A 13,486-nucleotide genomic window follows, 5' to 3' on the forward strand; every position below is an offset into this window, starting at 1 on the left:
CCAGTTTAGGCTTATGTGATGATTTAGACTTAGGTAATTCTTTTATATATGAAAGTCTGAATGCTATAGACATCCAATAACTACAAGTCTAAGAAAGCAAAAAGATTTGTGTGCTAGGAGAGAGACTTAGGACAGCAGAATGAGGTTAGTGAGCATGGGAGAAGGGACTAGAGGCAGAGAGACCAGTTAGGAAACTATAGCAGTGGTCACTATTAACCTCTCTCTCCTGAAACCTTCTTCCTTCCTGACTTTCGAGGCACAACTCCCTCTTGATTATCTTGCTACCTCTGCATCTGCTCTTCTGAATCTTTCACATTTGCCTTTTATGCCTTTTATCTCCTTCAATGTTAATGTTCTTCCAGGTTCTGTCTGAAGTTCCCTTCCATGCACAGTCTTCTTAATATCTTATCTACTCCCTGAGCTTTGAATACCACATTTACACTGGTACCCCAAACATTTATATCTCAATAGATCTCTACCTAATGAGATAGTCTACCTATTTCGTGGGCGTGTCCAAAATTTATACTCTTCACTATCTCTATACCTACTTCTCTTTCATTGGTACCTATCAGTGAAATACCAGAAAAATAGAGGGACAGAAAAATTCACCCAGTACCCCAATTCAGACAACTGAGCATCTCACTTAAAATCTGCCCTGTCCTTCATGCCACTCCCACATTGTTTGGTTTTTGCCCTAGTTCCTACTAAGAGTTATCTCTTCAAACCATACCTTCCTATACATCTCCACCCCCATATCTTTGGTAAAGACCTCAAATCCTGAAAACTCAACCTTTCTGCAGCAAAAAAAAAGCCAAATATCACATGCATGACAGAAAAACATGGGGAAAATCTCCCTAACCAAAGGTAATTATGAGTGTGACGTGTCCTTATTGAAGAAGAAAATCTTTAATTTAAGGATTTATATAAGCAGAATTGATTTGCCAAAATGTAAATACCTTTCTATTATATAATTCTAATTGTACCTTGCTAAAATTATAGCATTGGTAAAGTGGCCTCAACTTGTCGCTAACAGGACATAGTGTGATCTCATAGCTACCATGCTGATGGCATGGGGGCAGAGAAACACTGAGGAAAATTAGAACTGACTCTTTCAGACCAGCTTGTTCTCTTACCATTATACATCAAAATAGTAGCTTGCAGAGAGAGGGGAAAAAAGTGTGTGTGTGTGTGTGTGTGTGTGTCTGTAAACAATTATGGTCTCTTCCATCTGCCTGTTAATTGGGACCAAAGTGAGTAATGATGGTGGATTTAATGTGATTCAGTGTTCCAAAAACTCAACTGAAAATGTTCCAGAGTTGCTAGATTAACTGAAGGCTCTTGAAAGAATGGAAGTTTCCCTCACGTGCATTTTCAGTGACTGCTAGAGAACACTGGGCATGGGCAAAGCACACATCCACACAACTGAGCCCTCAGTAGCAGAGGATTTTGAAGATGGGATCCTTAACTCAGCAAAGGAGGTGGAAGACATTCTCATACCCTGGGCCCGTGCAGAATCTCAGCCTTCTTGTGGCCCTGAATGCAACCATGACCTTGACTATGACCATATTCGCCACCACTGCCCCCATAACAATTGTTCTTTCTTTAGCACTTTGTACAAGATACACCATTTAGTTTTCTCCTAGAACCATATGAAGTAAGTGTTATTTCCAATTCAAAGGCAAGGAAATAGTTTCAGAGAGTTAGGAAATTTCCTAAAAGCTGTACAGCTGGTGGGTGTTAGATCTGAATTACATAAATTCAAAGTCATCTCTTTCTATTTAGCTATGCTACCTTTACTGCTCTGTGTCTTGTTAATTGTTTTCTTCTGATAACCCTGTGATAAAAACGCTAACAAGTATCAACAGTGCTTGTCACATATTTCAAATAGTCCCAGGAGAACAGGTGGGGAGAGGGTAGATATGTCATCAAAGGCAATATTCCCTGAAATTAATTTCCTGTATGATTCACAGAAGGGTATACTGACATAAGGGTTATGTCTTTAATGGTTTTGCATCTTATAATTATCAGTAATTAAAAACCCAGTAGGAATTAGTTTATTAGAGCACTTTCTAAAGTGGTGGTAACTGAGCTCTAAGATGGAATTTAAGTTGGAAATTGTCACCATTTGAAGACCTTCTTAGTCCAAATATAGAAAGAAGGTGGAAATCATGAATTCTGGCGAAGTCTAGCTTTTTTTTTTAATGTTTGTTTATTTTTGAGAGAGACAGAGAGACAGAGATAGAGCATAAGCAGGGGAAGGGCATAGAGAGAGGGAGACACAGAATCGGAAGCAGGCTCCAGGCTCTAAGCTGTCACCACAGAACCGGATGCAGGGCTTGAACTCACAGACCGGGAGATCATGACCTGAGCCAAAGTCAGATGCTTAACCGAGTGAGCCACCCAGGCGCCCCTGGCAAAGTCCAGATTTTAAGGGTATTTCCCTCCCCTAAAATGTTGTCCTGAAGCCATAGCTTTGAATTCAATTTGTTTCATTTGCTTAGATTTTAACATATGAAGTGTAGCTTATACTTGGTCAATATTTTTATTTGGATTGTTTATTCTTCCCTAAAAACAAAACTGGAAAAGAAAGAAAGAAAAGGCTTGACTGCATTTACTTTTCACACACTTGACACATGCTGTTAAAGGAAGATTTGCACTGCAAGTATGAATCTTCTAAAGATTCATAAAATACGCCATTTGTATTTTTTAGCATCCCTTTAGGCATACATCCATAAAAGAGTGTGTACTCAGTCTCCTCTGTAAACAAATTATGCACACATTTTTCTTCTTTCAGATTTCCCAGATAAGCCCTTTCCCTTCTCCCTGTTTTGTTTTTTCCTTTTCTCTATTTTCCTACATGCAGGACTTAATTTCTTGGAAATTAGAAAACAAGTTTGGGATGATGTCAATGAGAATGGTGGAATAAGGACCTCCAAAAATCTACTCTCATAAAAAGCAACTAAAACACTAGCAAACAAAAGCCAAAGTCATCTCCTACCTGAACCCTTTATTCTAATTATACTTCTATCACCAGTCTTACATCATTTAACTGTCCCTATTCTATGCTCAACTGGTACCCTGTAAGTGCCTTTATCATAGCTACTAACGCTGTATTTTAAAAATGTATTCACTTAACTGTGTTATCTAGCATAATAAAAGTTTCCTCAGTATAAAAATTACATGATTATTTGGCCAAGTATGTTCACAAACTGTATAGTACTTTGTTTTATGGTTACATTTGTTAAACGGATGCTTCTGCATTAAAACAAAATGTTTTAAAGCCAGAAAAAGTAAAAATTGTCAAAACCAACTTCTCTGAACTCTGGAAATTAACTAAAGCCTTGTAATAACGTGGAAAAGCTTTATTCAAGAAAATTGCTGATTTTTGGTATGAACAGTGAGTTTTGTGGCATTTTAACTTGCCCTATTCCTGTCCCCCTCTCCCGAGTTCTCTGATAGTCACAAAAATCAACAGCCCATAATTACAGTGTAAACCAGCAGCTGAATATCCACAGGAAGAGTCAGAATGGGGCTGCAGCTCTTTCATAGCCTCATCTCAAAAAACTGTAGTTATTTGACTGGTCTGGTAGTTCCTGGGAACCCTAATCACAAGGTACGTCTTCATTTTTTACTTAAAGTTCACCCAGTGAAAATAGCCTTTTTCCTGGCCAGGTTTGTCAAAAACAATTAGTGGCAGTATTTTACTATCACAGCTGGCGAGGTGTTGATAACAGTTGAAGCAAAGAGCAAGCTAATCCAAAAAAAAGAAGAAACTTAAAAGAAAAAGAATGGGAAAAATACGGCAAGAATGTGGAAAAATTGGAACCTTAATATGTTGCTAGTGGGAGTATAAAATGGTATAGTCACTTTGTTTTTTTTTTATAAAGTTTATTTATTTTGAGACAGAGAAAGAGAGTGGGGGAGGGGCAGAGAGAGAGGGAAAGAGAGTATCCCAAGCAAGCTGTATACTGTGAGTGCAGAGCCCTAAGTGGGGCTCAACCCCACAAACTGTGAGATCATAACCTGAGCCAAAACCAAGAGTCAGACACTTAACCTACTGAGCTACCCAGGTGCCCTGGTATAGCCACTTTGAAAAACATTCTAGCAATTCCTCAAATGGTTAAACATAGAGTTACCACATGACCAGAAATTCTAGTCCTAGGAGCACCTGGGTGGTTCAGTCATTTGTGCATCTGACTCTTGATTTTGGCTCAGGTCATAATCCCAGGGTCATGGGATTGAGCCCTGTGTTGGGCTCTGCAGTGAGCATGGAGCCTGTTTAAGATTCTCTCTCTCTCTCCCTCTGCCCCTCTCCCCCACTTGTGTGTGCTCTCTGTCTAAAAAGAGAGAGAGAGAGAGAGAAAGAAAAAATTCTAGTCCTATATGTATATATCAAAAAGAACTAAAGCATATGACTACACAAAAACTTGTGCATAAATATTCATAGCAACATTATTCATAATAGTCAAAAAGTGGAAACAACCCAGATGCCCATCAGTTAATGAACAGATAAACAAAATGTGGTATATCTATACACTGGAATATTATCCAGACCTAAAGAGAAATGAAGTGCTGATACATACTACAATACGGATGAACCTTGAAAACATGATAAAGTGATAGGAGTCAGACCTAAAATGCCACATATTTTATGATTCCATTTATAAGAAATGCTCAGAATAGGAAAAGAAATAGAGACAGAAAGTAGATTAAAGGTAGTCAGTGGTCGGCAGTTGTGGGGAATGGAGAACAATTGCTAATGGATGTGGGATTTTATTTGGGGATGACGAAAATATTCTGGAATTTAATAGTAAAGATGGTTGCCCAGAATTTCAAATATAGTAAAAACCACTAAGTGATAGGCTATAAGAGTGGATTGCATAATATATGAGTTGTCTCTCCAAACAAATAAATAAAACCAGAATCTGTGATTAAATTCTATGTTCTGAGGGAAACAAAAATGATAACACAACATGTGGGACAGGCACTGACTGGGGAGTTAGTAGTAGTCTTGAGTTCTAGTACTAGTTCTGTCACTAACTATTTAAGTTACCTGTACCAAGCTACTAACCATTCTGGGCTTTATTTTCCTTTAACACAAAATAAAAATATTTCAATATATGATCTTTTCCCATCACATCCTATGTAGTCTTGAAATTCTATGACTCTATATATTGAATCATTGCTATTATGATTAGAATCCTCATGCATGAACCCAAGATAAAAAATGCCATCCTGGTTTCTGATAAAAACAATAACAATGATCCATGATGTACTCACACTATCCTGAGTAATTGAGATACACCATTGAATAAAATATGCAAAGATCCTTGTCCTCATGAAGCCAATATCCTCACTAAATGTATTCTTCCTGTCTGACCCTACCAAAATTACTATCAAAATATAGTAATTTTGAAATTTTGATACCAAATAAGTTAGTTATATTTGTCTTCTTAAAAGTTACACCATGGAAGTATACCAAGATCAAAGTTCTATTGGCCACATTTCTTATAAAAAAGAGACATAACCATCCAAGAAGATTATTACCTGGAGGAAAAGTTAATGCCAGGGTCTACACTTAGTAAGTCAATGGCAGAAGACCCTCACATTGGACCCAGAGTAATAATAATTTTATTGTAACATTGAAGACTTCAGAATCCTATGAGCCTGGTAAATAATTCGTAGCATATCACCTATTCATCGTATTTATTAACACATATTAGATTTTAGAATCCAAGGCTAAACTAGTTGGTCATAACTCTCATGCCCTATATTTTATAATCTTCTGCTTCTATTTTAATTAGAATGAATTTCACAGCATTGTCTCATCACTTACGTTTTCTATATTTCATCCATAAGGCAGAATCAACAACCTCCATTTTCCACTCCTCCACATTCCTTAAAAAGTAGGTCAATGAAAAAGTCCATATAATATTCTCCTGTGGAAGAAAAAGAAAGCATGAGCCTTTATGTATTTAACTTTGTTTTTAAAATGTATGTTTAAAAAAATGAACCATTAGGACTTTCTCAAGATAAAAACTTCTGCACTACAAAGGAAACAATCAACAAAACTAAGAAGCAACATACCAAATGGAAGAAGATATTTGTAAATGACATATCTGATAAAGGGTTAGTATACAAAATATATAAAGAACTTATCGAACTTAACAGCCAAAAAACAAATAATCCAGTTAAGAAATGAACAGAAGACATGAATAGACATTTTTCCGAAGAAGACATACAGATGGTTCACAGACACATGAAAAGATGCTTAATATCAGTCATCATCAGGGAAATACAAATCAAACTAGGATGAGATAAGACCTCACACCTGTTAAAATGGCTAAAATTAACAACACAGGAAACAGAAGATGTTGACGAGGATGCAGAGAAAGGGAAACCCTCTTACACTGTTGGTGAGAATCCAAATTGGCGCAGCCACTCTGGAAAACAGTATGGAGGCTCCTCAAAAAGTTAAAAACAGAGCTACCCGATGACCCAGCAAATGCACTACTAGGTATCTACCCAAAGGATAGAAACATGCTATCCGAAGGGGCACATGCATGCATTTTGATATTTATAGCAGCATTATCAACAATAGGCAAATTATGGAAACAGCCCAAATGTCCATCAACTGATGAAAAAATAAAAAATAAATGTTCATCAACTGATGAAAAAAATGGAATATTACTCACACACAATGGAATATTACTCACCATTAAAAAAGAATATAATCTTGCAATTGGCAACAAGGTGGTTGGAGCTAGTGTATTATGCTAAGTGAAATAAGTCAATCAGAGAAAGACAAATACCATACGATTTCACCCCTATGTGGAATTTAAGAAACAAAACAAATGAGCATAGGGGGGAGGGAAAAAAAGAGAGGGAGGCAAACTGTAAGAGACTCTTAACTACAGAGAACAAACTGAGAGTTGATGGAGGGTAGGTGGATAGAGGATGAGCTAAATGGATGATGGGCATTAAGAAGGGCACAGTGATGAGCACTGGGTGTAATGTGCACATGATGAATCACTAAATTCTCCCGAAACTAATATTACACTATATGTTAACTAACTAGAATGCAAATAAAAATTTGATATAAACAAAAACAAAACAACAAAAAATAAAATAAAATATGTGTTTAAGTTTGTTTTTGTGTATTGGTCTACTTGTGTCTTGTGTGTCTATGAGGTAAAGAATGTTCAAGATCTAACGTCTATAAAGACAACTACCAGTATTTAATTATGCAGAGCTTTTGTTTTGTTTTGTTTTATCAATTCAAACCATAAAATAAGAGGAAAAATTGAACCATTTTTGACGGATTTTTTTAAGATACTAAAATCCTTTGAGTTCCAAAACCTCCATCAAGGACATTTTCATTCTATATTCTTCACTATGTACCCATTTTTCTTCTGATTCCACTGTTCTAGAAAGCTTTCCTGAAGACAGTAATTATGAATTGGCATCTAAACTTTTTGTAAAAGAATAAAACTGTATCAAATATATTGATTCTTAACTGTCTGAATCACATTTTAAGAGCTTAATGAAAATTATAGATACAGATCATCTGAAAATATGTATTGCTACCGCACATTTTTGCACACAGATTCAGGGAACATATAAATACCTAAAGCCCATCCACCCAAAGAACCACCAGACACAAAACACCAGCTCCAAAAGATAAATGATTTAAAATTTTAAATAATGCTTTATTCCCCCCTTTGCTTTCTCTCCTTTTATTGCATTTTTCCTAGCTGGAAAAACAGAAGAATAGCAAATTTATAGAAAATAAAAACCAATGGCCCCCGACCATATAAAAAAGATGATCTTCATAAAAATAATAAAAGAAGCACACATTAAAACAAATATGAATGGTTGCATTGTTTTATTAATAAGAGCAAAATTTATCAAGGGTGCAAAATATTAGGCACTAAATATTGCTGACAGGATTGCAAATTTGCCCCTCATTTTGGGAGGTGGGGGAGGCAGGAATTTTGAAAATGACCAGGCTACATATCCTTTGATCTGGAAGTTTCATTTTAAAACTATCCTCAAGAATTCACTTTCAGATACTTTTTTATTTTATTTTATTTTATTTTATTTTATTTTATTTTATTTTATTTTATTTTATTTTATTTATATTGTTTTAATTTATTGTCAAATTAGCTAACATACAGTGTATACAGTATGCTCTTGGTTTTGGGGGTAGATTCCAGTGATTCATTGCTTACATACAACACCCAGTGCTCATCCCAAGTACCCTTCTCAATGCCCATCACCCATTTCTCCCCTCCCCAACTCCTCCCCCCATCAACCCTTAGTTTGTTCTCTGCATTCAAGAGTCTCTTTATGGTTTGCCTCCCTCTCTGTTTGAAACTAGTTTTTCCCCTTCTTTCCCCCATGGTCCCCTGTTAAGTTTCTCAAGTTCCACACATGAGTGAAAACATATGATATTTCTCTTTCTCTGACTGACCTATTTCACTTAGCATAATACCCTCCAGTTACACCCACATTGCTGCAAATGGCAGAAATTCATTCTTTTTCATTGCCAAGTAGTATTCCATTGTATATATAAACCACATCTTCTTTATCCATTCAGCAGTTGATGGACATTTGGGTGCTTTCCATAATTTGGCGATGGTTGATAGTTGCTATAAATAACCATGGGTACATGGGCCCCTATGAATCATCACCCCTGTATCCTTTGGATAAATTACTAGTAGCACTGTTGCTGGGTCATAGGGTAGTTCTATTTTTAATTTTTTGAGGAAGCTCTGCACTATTTTCCAGAGTGGCTGCACCAGTTTTCATTCCCACCAACAGGGCAAGAGGGTTCCCCTCTCTCCACATCCTCACCAACATCTGTTGTTTCCTGAGTTGTTAGTTTAGGTCACTCTGACTGGTGTAAGGTGGTATCTCAATGTGGTTTTGATTTGTATTTCCCTGATGATGAGTGATGTTGAGCATCTTTTCATTTGTCTGCTGGCCATCTGGATGTCTTCTTTGGAGAAGTGTCTACTCATGTATTCTGTCCATTTCTTCACCGATTATTTGTTTTTCATGTGTTGAGTTTGGTAAGTTCTTTATAAATTTTGGATACTTAACCCTTTATCTGATATGTCATTTGCAAATATCTTCTCCCATTCTGTCAGTTGCCTTTTAGTTTTGTTGATTGTTTCCTTTGCAGTGCAGAAGCTTTTTATCTTAGGTCCTAATAGTTCATTTTTGTTTTTATTTCCCTTATCTTTGGAGATGTGTTGAGCACGAAATTGCTGCAGTTGAGGTCAAAGAGGTTGTTGCCTGTTTTCTCCTCTAGGGTTTTGATGGTAACCTGCCTCACATTTAGGTCTTTCATCCATTTTGAGTTTGGTTTTGTGTATGGCGTAATAAAGTGGTCCAGTTTCATTCTTCTGCATGTTGCTGTCCAGTTCTCCAAGCACCATTTGCTAAAGAGACCGTCTTTTTTTGCATTGGATACTCCTTCCTGCCTTATCAAAGATTAGTTGGCTATACATTTGTGGGTCCAGTATCAGGTTCTCTATTTTATTTCATTGGTCTATGTGCCTGTTCTTGTGCCAGTACCATACTGACTTGATGATTATAGCTTTGTAGTAGATGCTAAAGTCAAAAGACCTCAAATAGTCAAAGTTATGTTGAAAAAGAAAACCAAAGTGGGAGGATCTCAGAAACTTATTGTTAGGGGGGTGGTGAGCCAGATAGCCTGATGAAACTGGTACACGATGATAAATATCCTTCAAACACATACATAGATTTGCCGGAAAATAAGGGAAATTCTCAAGGGCCAAAAACAAATGGAGAATGGGAGACCAGGGTAATAAACTAATGTTGAAACAATAATTGCTGTGGGAACATTTGAAAATCTTAGCAATCAAGATGCTTAGGTTTTGATGGCCATGCAAAGCACAGAGCACAAGGTCCACATGTGAGTTAGAAGTGTGACCAGTACATAAATTCAGATTATTTTACAGAATATACTCTTGATTTTAAAATAAATTAGCTTCCACCAAAAGAAGATGATGTGGAATTTCTCTCTTATGAACCTGAATTCTAGATAGGGAAAAGCCTCCCCTAAAATGCATAACCACAATTCTTGTTTCCCATGAGGTTAAGATATGGATTTATGCAATCTGAATGGTCCTGAGAACCTCAAATTAAGAAATCAATTTAAAGTAGGGTTGGGCTGTTAATACTTCTTGATGCCTAGTAGGAACAGATGCAAAGCTTCTCTCAAAGGATGAATCCTCAAACCAGGCCTTTTAGGATTTTCACAAATAAAGCCACCAAACAAACATGATAAGGAAATAAAACATACAAATACCGAGATAAGACGAGATCGGGCGCATTCAGGGTGGTATGTCCGTAGACTAAACATATACAAATACCTAAGGCAAAATTCACCAACAAGAATAAGTAGAACAACAGAAATCTCAGATATTGAGTATTAAATAAGAACAATTAAAGTAATAAAGAGATTAGAAACATAAGAATGCTAGAACGCACTATTCAAACATACCAGTAAATCTTAAAAAGAAAAGGAAACAGATTTCTATAATGAAAAATTAAATCAATGCAATTAAAATCTGATATATGAGTTAAAATATTTAACATGAATAAAAATAAAAGGTTGACAAGGCAGAAAATAGATCAATTTTATGAACATTCTACATGTGCTCAGGAAGAATAAAATCTCCAATTGTTAGAATAAAGGTGCAACATTCTTTGGGTGAACTTTTATGTTAAAACCTGTACACACGTTATAATGTATCTACTTCATTCATCAATTACTGAGAAAAGTATGTTGTTATGGAAGTAAAAGAATTTCATTTACTTATGCTCATTTAGAAAATGTGGTTTTAGGGGTGTCTGGGTGGTTCAGTTGGTTGAGTTTCCAACTTTGGCTCAGGTCCTGATCTCGTGGTTTGTGGGTTCAAGCCCTGCATCAGGCTCTGCGCTGACAGTTCGGAGCGTGGAGCCTGCTTTGGATTCTGTGTCTCCCTCTCTCTCTGCCCTTCCTTGCTTGCACTCTGTCTCTGTCTCTGTCTCTCTCTCTGTCTCTCTCTCAAAAATAAATAAACATTAAAAAAATTTATAGAAAATGTAATTTTAGAATTATACACACACACACACACACACATATATATATAATTTACGATAATAACCAAAATATGTATGTAACCAAGAATAAATCTAATAAAACATTTCTAAGACCCTTTTAAGAGAAACTATAAAATCTAACTGAAATACATGATCAATTATCTAAAATAGTGTATTTAACTATTAACTATGGTATATTAAATACACCATATTCATGGATAAGATATTATTAAATCATTAAGATAAAAGTTACACAAAAATGAAGATTAATCAATTCAATACAATTACCATCAAAATCCGAAGAAGGTCTTCCATAGCACTTGATAAACTGATTAAACAATGCACATGGACAACTAATAACCAGCACTAGCTAGGACTCTAATAAAAAAAAAAAAAAACAAGGAGAACAATTAGACCTACTAGATCTCATAACTGATTGTCAAACTCTATAATTAATTGTGACTAAACACTGACACAAGCAGAAAGGAATAAGGATAATAAGGAAGGCCCTTGTGAGGAGCACTGGGTGTTATATATAAGTGATGAATCACTAAATTCTACACTGAAACCAATTTTACCATGTATGTTAACTAAGTAGAATGTAAACAAAAACTTGAAATAAAAAGAGAGAGAGAGAGAGAGAGAGAGAGAGAGAGAGCTAGGAATAAGGAGCTCAGAAGAGTATAAAGAACCCAGAAAGAGACACTGGAAATTTTATACATGATAGATCAGTGGAGAATGGGTGGAATTTTCTATAAATCATGAAAAACAATTGGTTTTCCCTTGAAGAATAATACACCAGATCCCTATCTCACACTGTACATGAACTTCAAATCCAGGTGTACTGAAGGTACAAACATAATAGAAGCAAAACTTTAAAACTCTTAGTATAAAATATGGGAACCTAAGTATTTGGTATAAACAAGATGTAAAAACAATCCCATAAAGGAAACTAATGATAAATTTACATTGATTACACTGAAAACTTCTACTCAACAACAATAACAACAACAAAAACAAAAAACAAAAATAAAAGACAAAGCTCAGAATGGAAGAAGATGCAGTATTAAGTGTAGATTACACATAAAATTTTGAAGACTTAGTACCTTAGAAAATAAACCTTGGAGTTGATATCATTGTCATCAACTTTTATTTATGTTCTTCCCACATAAGCATTATTTTTTACTGTTTGTCTTAGCTCAAGCTACTATAACAAATTACCATAAACTTGGTAGCCTATAAAGAACGGAAATTTATGTCTCACAGTTCTGGAGGCTAAGAAGTCCAAAATCAAGTCCCTGGCACATATGGTGTCTGCTGAGAGCTCACTTCCTCACTCATACACTTGCCATCTTTTTGCTGTGTCCTCACATGGCAGAATGAGCAAGGAAGCTCTCTAAGGTCTTTTATAAGGACATGAATCCCATTGATGGGGGCTTTACCCTCATCATCTAATCACTTCCAAAAGGCCCATCTCCTAATTCCATCACATTGGGGATTATGTTTCCACAATGAATTTTGGGGGACACAAGCATTCAGCTTATGACACTGCTTTTTCCCACTTTGTTTTCATCTTTGGTTGTCCTAGATGCCAAAGGTACATGTAGTAGGCATTCAAAAAGCATACCCAAGTCAGTACATGTTTTTTCTTATTTCTCATATGGATTTTTAAAAGAAAGTATTGTTGCTTTTAGTAAACATTAAATCCATACAAACATTTTTAGGGAGTTGAAATATTTAATCCTCATTTCAAAATATAATACGAAATATTTGAGACACAGAGGTTAGGTATTATAAACTAAACTTGCTTCCAAATTTTAAGCTGTATTTCTGGTTTATAGACAATCATGGCATAAATACATATACAATTTTAATTCTAATACAGGGTCACCTGGGTGGCTCAGTCAGTTAAGCATCCAACTCTTGATTTCGGCTCAGGTCATGATATCATGGTTTCATGAGTTTGAGCCCCATGTGGGGCTCTGCAATGACTCCTGCAGAGCCTGCTTGGGATTCTCTCTCTCTCTCTCTGTCTCTCTCTCTCTCTCTCTCTCTCTCTCTGCTCCTCCACAGTTAATGCTGTCTCTGCTCTCTCAAAATAAATATATAAACTTAAAAAATATTTTAATAATAAATAAGAAAAATAAATAAATAGATAAATGGTAATGCAATTTGCATCCATTAATTAACAAATGTGAGTCACAATAGGGACAACATTGCTCTGTTATTTCCATACATATTTAAATACTTCTTGAGAAACATAACACCTGCAGACCCAATACACAGGTTACATTCTAAACTTATTGGTGAAGAGAAAGTGAATAGATATTCAATATGTACCATAATCACTAATCCAATCAACTAATGTCAA

General features: G+C 35.8%; 1 long non-coding RNA gene across 1 annotated transcript in view; it reads right to left on the reverse strand.

The window, feature by feature from the left end:
* Window positions 1-13,486, reverse strand: part of LOC124526593 (uncharacterized) — a 310,386-nt gene that overhangs the window by 150,174 nt on the left and 146,726 nt on the right. The window contains exon 3 of the long non-coding RNA XR_006965700.1: window positions 5,837-5,939. This is a non-coding gene — a long non-coding RNA (uncharacterized LOC124526593). The remainder of the gene's footprint in view (window positions 1-5,836; window positions 5,940-13,486) is intronic.

Source organism: Lynx rufus, unplaced genomic scaffold (genome assembly GCF_022079265.1).
Source record: "Lynx rufus isolate CCGP_SWC_20201006 ecotype Redwood Valley unplaced genomic scaffold, mLynRuf1.p SCAF_5, whole genome shotgun sequence".
Classification (NCBI taxonomy): Eukaryota; Metazoa; Chordata; class Mammalia; order Carnivora; family Felidae; genus Lynx; species Lynx rufus.